We start from the raw sequence: 14,901 nt of genomic DNA, 5'->3' as shown, positions 1-14,901 counted from the left end.
ACTGAAATCAGGGAATTATTCCCTCGCACAACCCCTAAAAGCATCTTTCTAATAGAAATGGGATAGCTGGCAGCCTCTAATTAGTTTCAACATTTTTGTGGTGGCCAAATAGAGCCAGCTGCCCCAAATTTTAGAAGCTTCTATCCAAACTTTTGTTTGCATACCCCTCCCATGACCCCCTTAAGTTTTTATTTCTTCGATTAACCCCTACAAGTCCTTAATGACTTACAAACTATGACAAACAAAAACAAACAAGCAAATATCAAATAGACTAATCAAACAACAAATAACAAAGCCAAAAGTGTGGATATCTGGCATCTTAAAATAAATCTAAAAGGACCCAATTTCATGATGAATTTCAGATTTAATAATCAGAAATCTAAATCTAATTCAAATGACTAATGACAACCTAACTTAAACTAGTACTACGTAACAGATTGAATCTAAGAAACTAGTATGGGACATTCAAATCGAACAGGTAATAGTAACACAAAATAACGTAATAACTTAAAGCATGCAGCTAAACACTAAAACAAAAAAGAACAAGAAGAGATAACTGGAAAAGAGACGCAATATAAGGAATTTATCCTAAGATTTTAATTAACGCTACTGCTTAATTAACCAAAACAAAAGACAGAGATGAAGAAAAATTCTAACAACTCATTTTTTATTTTATTTTATTTTCAATGGGTGTGGACCAGAACATAAGAGAATATAAAAATAGGGCAAGAAAACAAGGGGAAAGTAATACCTAATGAGGTTCAGGAATGAAGGAGCGGACCCCGGATCAGTTGGTTGGCTAGACTCCGATTGCACTTTGAAGTGGGTCCAAAAATACATTAAGCAATCATTCTTGCTGAGAACGAATAGTTAATGTAATTTTAGACTCAAATCGTGCATTGAAACTCGAGGAGTCAGAAGAGAAATCAGCAAAATGGGTAAGCTAGGGGTTTTCTGGAATTTTGAAGAAATAAAAAGATGAATTTAGGAGCAAGGGTGGTGGGATGGTGGTGAGGGAAGGCTGTGGGTTACTTGGTATGATTTTTGTTTTTTTAAGTGTTTTAGGGTTTGAGGTTGGAGTCTCAGATGTGAGATAAGAGCAAATGGGTGGGAATTTTGGGAAAACTGATTGTGGGATAGTGTAAAGGGGAGGCTGGTGATTATCTGGTATAGGTTTGGGGTGGTTTAGAGTGTTGCCGCTGCTGTGACGCAATTTCCGGTCGGCGGCTGACGGTGGTGACTTGAGAGATAACAGGGATGAGATATGGGGTAAGTGAGGACCGGTCTCTAGGGTTTGGGGGTCCAATTTGGACAGTTTTAAGGTAATTGGGATGGGAGTTCGGAGCCGTTGGATCAGATTAGATGAAGGGTCTAGATCAAACGTGACAAAATGATGTTGTTTGGTTTATGTAAGAGACTAGACCGGGTATGAGGGATTTTGGGCTTGGGTTTAGACCGATTTTGGGTGTACGAATTAGCCCAATTTCAAATTAGGCATCTTTTCCTTTTCCAATTCCTTTTCTTATTTCATTTTCCTTTGTTTTCTTTCTTTTTTTCTTTTCTTTAATAAAAATCCTAAATTAAATTTTAAATTAATCTAAAATGTAAAATTGAGCTAATTATCTAATTATAATATTTATAAAAATTAGTTGATCCTAACCTAAAAGAGAAAATTGCTAATCTAAAATTAAAAGCTAAAAATATAAAATGAGCCAATTTTTGTGATTTTTATTTTAATAAAGCAATTACTTAACAAATTAATCGTAAAAATGCGAAGACAAAATCTAAATACAATGCATGGTGTTTTATTTTTGATATTTTTGGGGCATTTTTTTGATGATTATTTTTATAAAAATTAAACGTCCACAAAAATGCAAACAATTAATAAAATCCTATAAAACAAATCCTATAAAATGGCAAATAATTGGAAAAAATCTATTTCTTTGATTTTATAGGAGTATTTTGAATAGGGCAAGGCGCCTGATGCCAAAACTCGAAATGAATTCCCTTATTTTCCTGGTGGGTGCCTGATGCCAAAACTTGAAATGTATTCTCTTGTTTTTCTGGTGGGCGCCTGATGTGAAAACTTGAAATATATTCCCTTGTTTTTCAGGTGGGGGCCTGATGTCAAAACTTGAAATGGATTCCCCTATTTTCCAAGTGGGCGCCTGATGCAAAAACTTTGAGATGTATTCCCTTGTTTTCCAGGTGGGCGCCTGATGCCAAAACTTGAAATGTATTCCCTTGTTTTCCAGGTGGGCGCTTGATGCCAAAACTTGAAATGGATTCCCTTGTTTTCTAGGTAGGCGCCTGATGCCAAATCTTTGAGATGTATTCCCTTGTTTTCCAGGTGTCGCCTGATTCCAAAACATGAAATGTATTCCCTTGTTCTCCAGGTGGGCGCCTGCCATTATAACAAAACAGACTAAATAAAAAAAAATTTCTACCCCAGTTTGGTACCTGGAACATCTGTGAGTGTTAATCGAATCCTTTTATCCAAAAGAGCTCTAAGAATTTAAAAGCTAAATCCCATTATCTAGGAGGGCCTTGGAAAAAAATAAAATTAAATCTCATCTTAAGAGTGAAACCTGAAAGCTAAATTCTATTTCCTCAAGGTAAAAACTTACGTTGAATCTAATTATCTATGAGGGTCCAAAAAACATAAAACTAAATCCCATTATCTAGGAGTGTCCAGACAACTTAAAACTAAATCCTATTATCCAAGAGGGTCCTGGCAACTTAAAATTAAATCCCATTATCCAGGAGGGTCCTGAAAACTTGAACTTAAATCCCATTATCCAGGAGGGCCCTGAAAACTTGAAACTAAATCCCATTATCTAGGAGGGTCCTGAACACTTAAAACTAAATTCCATTATCCAGGAGGGTCCTGAAAAGCCGAGAATGAACTTACCTGAGCCATACTCTCTTTTTGAAGGATCTCTGCAGAACGAACAAAATTCCTTGCCCCTAAACCATGCTTTCCTCATGGAGGGTTCCTGTAGATCGAACAAATTTTCTTACCCCTTCTCAAACCGCCTTTGTGCAGACAAAATTTGGGCACGACACTTGAAAAATTCAAGCTTCCAAGCTTTGATTTGGACATAGTCTTCGTCCCTGTTTCAAACAAAGAAAAATTGTGAGTTTAAACATGGTGGTTGGTTTGTGGCCTTGACTTTGAGGGCGATTGCTCCTTCACTTCCCATGATAACTTTGATTTCAACTCGAAGGACCTTGCTTGTTTATTGACTAACCACTTTCTCTGTCACCCTTATCACAGAAGATACCTCTGATCCGTTCAAAACCAAACCCTTTATATGTTGCATTGTGTTAATGAATTGACATATACCGAACCTTTGTATTTCACATAAATCCAAAAGCAGGTCAATCACCACCCACTCAGTGCGCATACTATTCTTTCCTATCTTATGCTGCTTTGATGTGCTAGCAAGATTCTATTTTATGCAATTGGAAGGCTGGTAGCAAATTTTGAAGTCATTTCTCACTTGTTCTAACCAAATAGACTCAAGAAGAGGGAATAAACAAAACAAAGGGAATAAAATAAGGGACAATGGAAAGAGATGATACCTAACAAGAAAAACTATAAACTAGAAACTTATCAGATGTGGATACTGATCGCTGCCGACTCGACACTACACTTTGGTAGGAAGAGCAGATCGCAATAGCTTTTACCCGAATAGAGGTCCGGGATCGAATTTCCACAAGGAGGTAGTAGTGGAGTTGTATTTTCTTTCTAGCCTAGAGTTGTGGTTGTGCTTCTAATGTCACTTCAATCATCTTTTGAGTTTTTGTATTTATAACTACTATTATAAAACTACGGATTAAAGCTTAGATTATGCTAGGAGAATATTGCTAAGTTGTAATTAATGGGAAGGAAGAGAACTAGGTTTGTGGCATTACCTTGGTGGCTAATTGACGGGTAAATGTTACTTAGGTTCAATTGACTTGTTTTGGGGTTATGCTATAATCGTTGCACAATTTTTACCCACTCTCACACCTCTCGGTAGAGAGAATGATTTTACCCAATTGACTCTCTCGAGACCAATTGGGTTGGCAAATTAGACCAAGCAACTAGGGTTCAAGTAGGGTGATTACTCTCTCGAGATTTAACCCGTTAATTGGGACTATCATTTCTCATGAGTACATCCCAATTCCTTGTTGGGTCAATTTTGAGGTCATAAACTCTCTTTCTCAAGAAGAGTTAAACCCACAAAGCTTGAATCAGTATTTGCAACCACCAATTCTAAATTAAATCATAAAATCAACCCAAATAACAAACACCCACAGTCAATCTAACCCTAGATGGCAACACCCATCAATTACCCACACTAGGGTTGAGCCACAACCCTAGCTAATGAGTTTAGCTACACATAATTAAAGAAGAAACTGAAGAAATAAATGAAGAACTACACATATTAATTAATTACTAAGAAGAAACTACAATAATCTATTGTTAATGGGAAGCAAATATGCCAAAAATGGCTACAACACCAAGCGTAGCTATTCTCCTGTTCTCAGATCTGACCTCCTCTCTAAAAAAATAGTAAAATGTTCTATTTATACTAGGTTGGAAAAACTGGACAAAAATACCCCTGTGGGGTCAGTGCGGGCCGCACAAAATGGACCGCGGCCGCACTGGCTCTTGGGTTTCAGTTGTTTGATGACTTGAACTGGGGGATGCGAACCGCGGTCCGCGCAGACGTGACCGCGTACCGCATGAGGAAAAATGCCCCTTTGCTGAACCCTATGAACGCGGACCGCACAGAGAAGGAGTGTGACCTTAGGCTCGAAAATTTCCAGTCTCTGAACCTCCTAGTGCGGCCGCGGTCATTGTTACGCGGTCCACACTAGGCCCCTTTTTCTTTACGTCTCTTGGTCTTTGATACTTGAGCAGGTTTCACTCCTTTTTGAGCCGATTTTTGACATCTCATCACTTTGTCAGTCAACCCTGCAATCAAGAACAACTTGTGAGCATTTTGGGACTGTTTTTGTATCAATTTATACTCAAAGCATATGCAAGTAGGGACATAAACACTTTAAAATCCTAACTTATCAACTCCCCCAAACTTAAACCTTTGCTTGTCCTCAAGCAAACAAAATAAGACCCACCCCTTAAAGGAACATCCCAGTGATTCCAGCTATCCTAAAATAACCTCATCAAGCATCAATTGGGACTAACAATTGCCCTCAATATGAATGCATCATTAACACATTTAAAACTTTGAAAACTATGGATCAAGTGCGACACAAGAGCATCAAGAGTTGACGCATTTCATCAAAGAGCTTTTCTCACTTACTTTGGTCATTGTGGAACCCAAACTCTCACATCCTCAACTCTCCCTAAGCGAACCTCGCCTTTTAAATATTGACACACAAATCGAAGCAAATGAAATTTCACTTATCTCTCTCAAAAAGGAAGGTCACAAGTCCGACTCTAAGTACCATATGCTTGCCCCTTATGTAAGTATCCACTAATGTAAGCTCCCTTCAACTTAAGATCAAATAGGGCTTTTGTGGAATCATTTTAAAGGCTTTTAGGCAAGGGTAGGACATATTTTTATTCACGTGGGTTCAATCTTCCCTTAAGCACTTCTTTTGATTCATTTCGGCACAACTTTCTTGGCTCTTTTTGAGGATTTCACTTCTTTACAAGGGGTTAGAGAGATACATTGTCACTCTTTCTTATACAATTCAAACATTTCTCCTTTTTCTACTTTCTCCACACCTTTTGTTTTTCACTTTTGTTTTCCTTGAATCCCTTTTTATTCTTGTTCACATGAGACTTTCTTTTTGTCTTTTTTCTTTTCTTGCTTTTTCATTGCCTTCTTTTCTTTCTTTTGTACCTTACTGATTTGCTTCCTTTCTTGTCTCTCCCCCCAAACTTAGATTTTTGCCATTACTCAAGGGAAAATTTGGGTGCCAAGAGAGGGTAATCGTTTAGAACGGGTATAGGCTTGTAGCATTGGTTCTTGAAAGAAACAGGTTTAAGGCTCAAAAGGGTTAACTAGGGATTATTTCATTGGAAGGCTATGAAATTGTTCAACTTAGCATTTGGATCAAGGAGAGCTTATAATCATTTCTCAAGTCAAATTTCACCTAGGATTTCGCCTCAACAGACATTTAGGGAAAGTTCTAGACCATTGGCTCGGGACTTGGACTCAAATTTCAATTCCTCACCACACACGCTAGGGATTTGCTAAAGATATCGAGTCGAGGGACTACAACGACCTTAGTTATGATTTAAACACACAATGGTCCAAAAAGACCACATGATGATCGTTTGGTCAATGCAAGAGTCTCAAAGCCACAACTTTCACCATCAAAAACACAACATTATATCTTTGACCATAGGATCAAAGACAAATGTGTTAGGCCCAAGTGAAACCTTGCTTGAGGTGCCTTTAACTACGCTTATCAAAAACAAAAGAAAAATCAAAGAAGTAGACTCAAACCTTTAAGAAGGTTGTCACGCCATCTATCATTGGGAAGAGCCACCCGGTTCGCACAATACTCCACCCTTGGAAAGAACCGTGGCATTAAGAAAACCAAGGGCTTATTGGAAACGCAAAAATCAAAAAAAGCGACTACGAGCCTAACTACAAAGCTAAAAATGAAAATTTAGCGAAAATAGAAAATAGAATAATATGTACAGTAGGGGAGTAGAATATACAATGGGGGATGAATATATACAGAAATGTAAAGTTATATACAGCCCAAAGTAAAAAAACACAAAATCAATAAAAATAAACTAAGAATCTATATATATACAGTCATCCAGAAAAAGTAGGGCGCAACCCCACGAGTAAAAGCTGGCATTGTCCCAATGCTAACTATCAAATAAATATCAAAACAACAGAAAGGATATAGGATCTCCCTAGGCCTGGTCCGTCTGTATGGGATCATCAGTGGTCCCCAAGTCCTCTGTATGTATGGGAACCTCAGACTAGTTCCCGATCTCCTGCTGCTCAACTGTTGGGACTGGGGCCTGCTCCTGAACCGGCTGACTGATAGGTGCATCACTGGAGGGGGTCTCTTGTGGGTCTGGTAGCTCAATAACTGCACCAACTGAACTGCGGAGCTTCCTCTTCTTCCTTGGGGGCCTGGGTGCCTTCTCCTGCTTCTGCTCCTGCCGTGGCTGTGGCACTGGTGCTGCTGCTGGGGCTGGATCCCCGAATAACAAGTCTAAAGGCATCTGGTCTGCCAATAGCCTATCCACATCAGTCCGTAGCACTCTCACCGACTCCTTGGACGCCCTTGACTTCCTCATCTTCTTGTACTCCTAGGCAAGCTCCCTCAAAGCCTTGCTATGTGAATCTACCGCCATAGTCAAGGCGTCCTGAGTCCTCATAATCTTCTCCTGATTTTCCAGGAGCTTTTGCGTGTGTCCTCAATGGACTAAGGAAACTGAGTAGTGGAAGGTGCTTAATGGGCCTCAACTGTAGCAGACAATGTACACAACTTGGATGTCGCAACTGACATCCAGTTGTTCAAACTAGCTAGTGTCCGGCTCAACTGCAGGGCCGTGAAAGGATGAGTCTGGGAAGAAGGGACCCCCGTGTCAACTGAAGTACTGGGTCCAACAAAAGAGGAGGGTCGTGGAGGTAAATCATCATCAGTGGTGACCGTAGGCATGGTGGAAGGCTCTGTGGGGGGCTCAACCGAAGACACTACCGCCACTGGCTCCTTAGACTGGCCAACTGGAGTAGAGGAAGGCGGCTTGTAACTTTTGTCTTTGGGGTTGTCTAGCCCCTTCAAACTGTACCAGGAAAATGGAGCCACAGGTTTTACCTTGACGTTAAACGGTCTCTTCTCCACCTCCAAGTCCTGGAAATACATAGTAAGGGTGCTGGGAAAAGGGTAGTTCCGGTCATGCTCAACCCCTACTACAGAAATGGTGCGGGATATCACATTTCCCACATTGATAGGGTAACCTGCCATAATAGAAGTAATAATAACCGCTCGGGCAAGTGGAATAGTCTGATCATGAGTGGTTGGATCGAGCCGACTGCATACAAAGGTCAACCACCCTCTAGCCTCGAAGTTGAAAGTTCTTCGAAGTATTTTGGTCCCTGCTTGTAGCCATTATGGAACCATACCCATAATTGCCAGGTACGAAGCTAACCACGGACGAACCTCCTTACCCATTGCTAACTTTTCATTGTAAAGGGACTTATCTTCGTCAATGAACCCCAAATACTCATTCAATGCCTTCCCGGTGAAACCACATTTTTGTTTCACTTTCGTCACTTTCGTCACTTCCAACCAAGAGGTTGTGAGTTCGAGTCTCCCCAAGAGCAAGGTGGGAAGTTCTTGGAGAGAAGGATGCCAGGGGTCTATTTGGAAACAACCTCTCTACCTTAGGGTAGGGGTGAGGTCTCCGTACACACTACCCTTCCCAGACCCCACTAAGTGGGATTATACTGGGTTGTTGTTGTTGTTGTTGTTGTTTTCGTCACTTTAGTGCCTTTCATGATATGAGCCACATTGCTGTAAAACTCCTTGACCATATTCTCATTTGCCTTCAAACAATTGTCTTTAAGGAACTCCCAACCCGCTCGAGCCTGGAACTGTCTATGCACATTGGGTTTTAGGGGTAGAAGGTCTTTGTCAATAAAGCTCCGCTCAAGTATCAACTTCCGTGCCGACCACCATTCTCTAAATTTGTGGAACGCCACCTGGCTGACAAACCGATCTTCCCAAACTTCAGGTTTTCTAGTTCTCTCAACACCCCCAACCTGGGGCACCCCACTGTTCGGTACCTCATTATCACTATTAGTCCAGTCTTCTGCACTCTCCCCAGATACTGAAGTTGTGGGAGAGGTGGAGTATTCACCACTGCCTGCTGTTGAGCCATCAAACGACTCAAAATGTATACGTTGTGGGGCTTGGGCAGTATGTGAAGCCGGGACTGCAGTAGCTGGCCCTGAATCAGAAGAGAGGTCCTGGGATGGTACGTACTCACTCCCCGATTGGTCGTCTATAGCAATTTGTTTACATGTTTTCAGTTTAGGTTGGGAAGTGAGTTTAACTTGTTTCCCTTTTCCTCCCCGGGAGGAGTCACCTCGGCCGGGTTGTTTAGCACCTCTTCCTCGTTGTTTTACCATTGTCTACAAACAAACACATCTAACATTGTTAGTTGAAGCACAGGCAGTGAAACATGTGACTGAATTAAAATTGCAGAAGCAAAATGAAAGTTGCAGACACTGCTGCAGAACCATGCACCGCGGACCACGCCATTAGGAAAGCGGCCGCGTTGGAGGCACCGCAGATCGCGCTAAGGCGACCGCGGGCCGCACTGATCAAAATCCCAGGAAGGGTCTTCTCTGAATCTCACACCGCGGTCCGCACAAAATGGAGTCGCGACCGCGGTGGGCTAGCACGGACTGCACAAACATTACCGCGGTCGCGCTAGACACAAGTTGTTCCTCAGTCATTCAAGCATCACAGACCGCGTGGAAGCATAACACAGACCGCGTTAGGGCACCGCGGACCGCACTAAGGCGACCGCGGGCCGCACTGGGTTAGGTTCAGTGAGTAAACTAGGGATTGCATGCTTTTGTTCTATTTTTGTTCAACTTTTACCCCTACTTGTCCCTACTCATGTACCCAATCCTTAGTTATTTCAAACTAACATGGAAGCTACCCTAGACTAACAATTCGAAGACAATTGTGAAGGCAAAGAAGTTACAGACTACTGGTAAGCAATTAAAATAAAAATAAAAGAGTAATAATCAAAAATGCATGAAATGTTACCAGGATTATGAAGAATGAATGCAATATATCCACACAAGCAAGAATCTCAGTTTTGGATGGGGATGAACAGTAGAATTAGGGTTCTGGGTTTCCAATTTGCAAAAAGGGTAAAATGAGACCCTTGGTCTCTAATTATAGAGCCCCAGTAGGACCCGTACTCACCTACCAGCACGACCGCACAAAAGTGACCGCGGACCGTGCTGGGTTTATTTGTGTGACCCCTCGTGATGAAGCCTACGCGGACCGCACAAACATGTACCGTGGCCGCATCAGTCCACCACAGACCGCACTAGCTTGACCGCATCCGCGGTGAAGAACTTCAGAGAGTTCCCCTTTTAACTCATGCCAGTGCGGACCGCACAAAATGCACCGCGGCCGCACTGGCAATCTTCAGAGACTATGCCATTTTCCAACTTTGTTTTGCACTGTTTCAACACAATCCCTGCAACGTCTCAGAAACAGTTAGCTCAAAAATCCTAAGCTACACATGGGTTGCCTCCCAAGAAGCGCCTGATTTAACGTCGCGGCATGACGCATGTTACCACCACATCACTTTAGATGAAGAAGCGCCACTACGTGGCTGCCATCAAACTTTTCGAGATAATGCTTGACCCGGTGACCATTGACTCTGGATACTTCACCATTTTTGTTTTTAAGATCAACAACACCAAACGGGGTCGTGAACACAACTTTAAATGGCCCACTCCACTTTGACTTGAGCTTACCCGGAAACAGACGTAACCGGGAATTAAACAAGAGAATCATATCCCCAACTTTGAACTCCTTGCCCCGAGCATATTTGTCGTGAAAGTACTTCATTTTGTCCTTATACAAGGACGAGGTGGAGTATGCATGGAATCTAAACTCATCGAGCTCATTAGGTTGTTCAACCCTCAGATTTGCAGCAACATCCCATTCTAAGTTCAACTTCCTCAAGGCCCACATAGACTTATGCTCCAATTCCACCAGAAGATGGCAAGCTTTCCCAAACACCAACCGGTATGGGGACATACCAATCGGAGTCTTGTAAGCTGTCCGATAGGCCCAAAGAGCATCATCCAATTTTTTCGACCAATCGGTCCTATTTGCATTTATAGTTTTAGACAAGATACTCTTAATTTCTCGGTTGGATACTTCCACTTGACCGCTAGCTTGAGGATGATAGAGGGTGGTTACTTTGTGATTAACTCCATACTTGGCTAGCAATGAATCAAAAGCTTTGCTGCAAAAGTGAGATCCCCAGTCACTAACGATAGCACGGGGAGTGCCAAACCTCATGAAGATACTCTTTTTAAGAAATGCCACAACACTCCGGGCTTCTTTGTTGGAAAAAGCCACGACTTCAACCCACTTGGATACATAATCTACCGCTATCAGAATGTAAGTGTTTCCACAAGAGCTCACGAAAGGACCCATGAAGTCGATGCCCCAAACATCAAAAATGTCTACCTCGAGAATTGTATTGAGGGGCATTTCATCCCTTTTTGAAATTCCATCGACTCGTTGGCATTCATCACATCTTTTGACCACATCATCAGCATCTTTAAACAAAGAAGGCCAATAAAATCCGCAACTATGCACTTTAGAAGCCGTTTTCGCCCTGCCATGATGGCCACCATAGGGTGAGGAATGGAAAGCTTCCAAAATACCCAATTGCTCCTCTTCCGGGATACATCGTCGAATCACACCATCGGTGCAAATCTTAAACAAATAGGGCTCTTCCCAATAATAATCCAAGCTATCCTGTTTGAGCTTCTTCCTTTGGTTAGAAGAGAGCTCACACGGGATGATTCCGGTAACAAGATAGTTCGCAATATCGGTGAACCACGATATTCCACTCATTGACACCGCAAGGAGTTGCTTGTCGGGAAATGTATCATTGATCTCAAGGCCGGCACAAAGCCTCCCCTCCTCCTCCAAACGGGACAAGTGGTTCGCCGCTTGATTCTCGCTACCCTTCCGGTCAACAATTTCTAAATCAAACTCTTGAAGGAGAAGAACCCATCTCATCAATCTTGCTTTTGAATCTTTCTTGGTGATCAAATACCTAAGGGCAGCATGGTCGGTGTGCACAATAACTTTAGCCCCCATAAGGTAAGGACGGAACTTTTGCATAGCAAAAACAATAGGCAACAACTCCTTTTCGATGACTGTGTAGTTCCTTTGAGCCTCATTCATGGTCTTGCTTGAGTAGTACACCAGGTGGAACATCTTGTTGATCCTTTGGCCTAAAACCGCCCCCACCACAATGTCACTCGCGTCGCATATGAGGATGGTAAGCTCCAATTTATGTGGTGATAATGAGGGTAGTTGTCAACTTTTGTTTAAGGAGCTCAAAAACCTCCATGCATTTCTCATCAAAAACAAACTTGGCATCTTTCTCTAGCAATTTACACAATGGGTTAACTACCTTAGAAAAATCTTTGATGAACCTCAGGTAGAAACCTGCGTGCCCAAGAAAACTCCTCACTCCTTTGACAGAAGTAGGGGAGGAAGCCTTGAAATAACCTCGATCTTGGCCTTATCAACTTCAATTCCTCGCTTCGAGATCTTGTGACCCAACACTATACCCTCGTCTACCATAAAATGGCACTTTTCCCAGTTTAGAACAAGGTTGGTATTTTCACACCAGTGACACATTTTAAAATCAAGCAAAAATCCAGCAATAACCAGTGAAGTAGTAGCAAATACCCAAGTAGTAACCAAGGAAAAACCCACTTGAGACCCCAGCAATACCAAATGCAATCACAGGCAGCAACAGAAAGGACCAGACATAGGCGGTAGTTTTCTGGTTTTCAAACACTCAAAGAGAAAAGAAGCTTGAAGCTTCAATGATACAGTAGCAAACTAGCACTGATTTTTAACAATGGAAGAAAGACTTCACTTTTCAGTTTTTTATCTCTCAACCCTCTCTTTTAACTTTCTCCAATTACTGAATTTTTAGGTGTTAAAAATTCAGCCTATTCAACTCTCCAAAATTCCTCCTTTTAACTTGTGTCAAACTCTTCTTATTTATAGCCAAACTTGAAGCACTTAAATTAATCCCACCATCTTCTCCCCATCCCCCTTTTGAATCCCACTACTTAATGTTTTGTCCCCCACTATGTATTATTTTAATATTATTAGTGCCTAGTGGACGGAGCACTCAAATTGATCATTTTTAAGACTCAAAATCCCGAAAATGCCCCTGAAAATACTGCAATTTACCATTCTACCCCATCAACTATATCCAATCCTCGTAAGTCAATTAACCAAACTTTAGCAGCTATAACCAATTCATCTAATCAATTTCCAATTAATAATCAAATTGTGAATAACAAACTCGACAAACAAACTCCTAATCGACAACGTTCATGAATAATCAACAGAGTCAGATTCATATCCGAACAAACTTAACGGAATAAACGAGTAGATTTCAATCACTAACTTGAGCATCGATCGAACTCAGAATAGTAGGAAAGTCGTCCAAAATGCACACACATACAATTTCAACGAATATGCAGTAGGAATATCATGCGAAAATGTTCAAAAATGAAACCACATATTAAAACGAAACCAAAGAAAAAGTAGCAAAAATCCGTGAACGAACTATGGCTGACCTTTATGCTAACGATCTGACGTCGAACAATGTTGAACTTCCGATGAAACATAACTTCGTTTGCAACACTGTTTCGACGCTTGACTAACAGACCCGGACTCGAACGGAACCTCGATGTACTGCCTGAACAAAAATCACTATTTTCAACCCATTTTCGTTTTTGATGCAGTGACAATCGAGTTCACTGGTTTGTGGTCGTTCCCGGATGAAGCTGAACGTTGGGTGGTCGAAGAACTGATGGAGTCGACGGTGGTCGTTCATGGCTGGACGTAGCAGAAGCGATGGTGGTCGCTCATATGGAGTGGTCGTTGCTAGTTTTTTCGGCGACTGGAGGAAATGGCGAAGGAGATGAAGTTGGTTGTTTGGACGAGCTGCTGGTGGCGGCGATGGCAGTTGAAGACGAAGCATCGGCCATTGTTGCTGGAGATGGAGCTCGTTTTGGACTGGAGGTCGACGTGGTCGTTCATGGTGGTTCGTCCATGGCTGGAGTTGAAGACGAAGCAGAAGAAGCAGCAACCATGGTGACTGGCTGGAGCTCGATGGACTATGGTCGTTCATGGCCGGAGGTCGACGAACTGGTTGAGCTGGTCGACAGGATGTGAGGGCTGCTGGTTTGGCGATGAAGAAGACGAAGCAGCGGCTGCCATGAAGGTGAGGGCTTGGAGCTGGAGGGGTCGCTTGGGTAAGGTGGTTCGTTTGGAGAAGGAGAGGAGAGGGGGCGGGCAGGTGTTTTAGGGTTTGGGGAAATGAAGAGTGAAAAATGGGAAGGAGGGGGTAACTCGTTTGGTTATGGGGCGGACCGGGTCGGGTTGACCCAGTAGGGGTTTGGTTAAGGGGTTATCTGGTTTTGGGCTTGTGGTTTAAAATTGAAGAAAAGGCCCAATCCGATTTTCTTCTTCTTTTATTGCTTCTTTTTTCTTCTTTTATTTTTTCTTAAACTAAAACTAAATTCTAAAAATCCTAAATTATCCTATAGAACTAAATTAATTTATAAAAGTACAAATTAACTCTTAATAACAATTAACACATAATTAAATAGCAATTACGATAAAATCACACAATTCGGACATTAAATGCTAAAAATGCAACGTATATTATTTTTATGATTTTTTGTTCTTGTAAAACAAACTTAATTGCTCCTAATTGTAGAATTAAATCCTAAATGTAAATGCGACATATTTTTGATTTTTTTTATTAATCTAATAAATAAACATTCACGAACAAATACAAATAATTATCCAAAAATGCCACGAAAATTCTCAAAATTGCATACAAAGGAAAATTATTTTATTTTGAATTTTTGGGAGTAATTCTCACATAGGGCAAAAATCACGTGCTCACAAGAACAAAGGGAGAATATATTTCATACTAGGTGTGGAATAAAGTAGAAAACTTGTTTTATGATTATTGATAGTAGTAGTTGTGCTAATGTGGTGAGTTCACACTTGGTGAACATGTTAGAGCTTGCATGCATGAAAAACTCTAAGCCCATATAGACTCCAATGGTTGAATGACAGTGGTGAACTGAAAGT

This window comes from Nicotiana tabacum, chromosome 16, assembly GCF_000715075.1.
Source record: "Nicotiana tabacum cultivar K326 chromosome 16, ASM71507v2, whole genome shotgun sequence".
In the NCBI taxonomy this organism is placed as follows: Eukaryota; Viridiplantae; Streptophyta; class Magnoliopsida; order Solanales; family Solanaceae; genus Nicotiana; species Nicotiana tabacum.
This window is presented reverse-complemented; position numbering follows the sequence as displayed.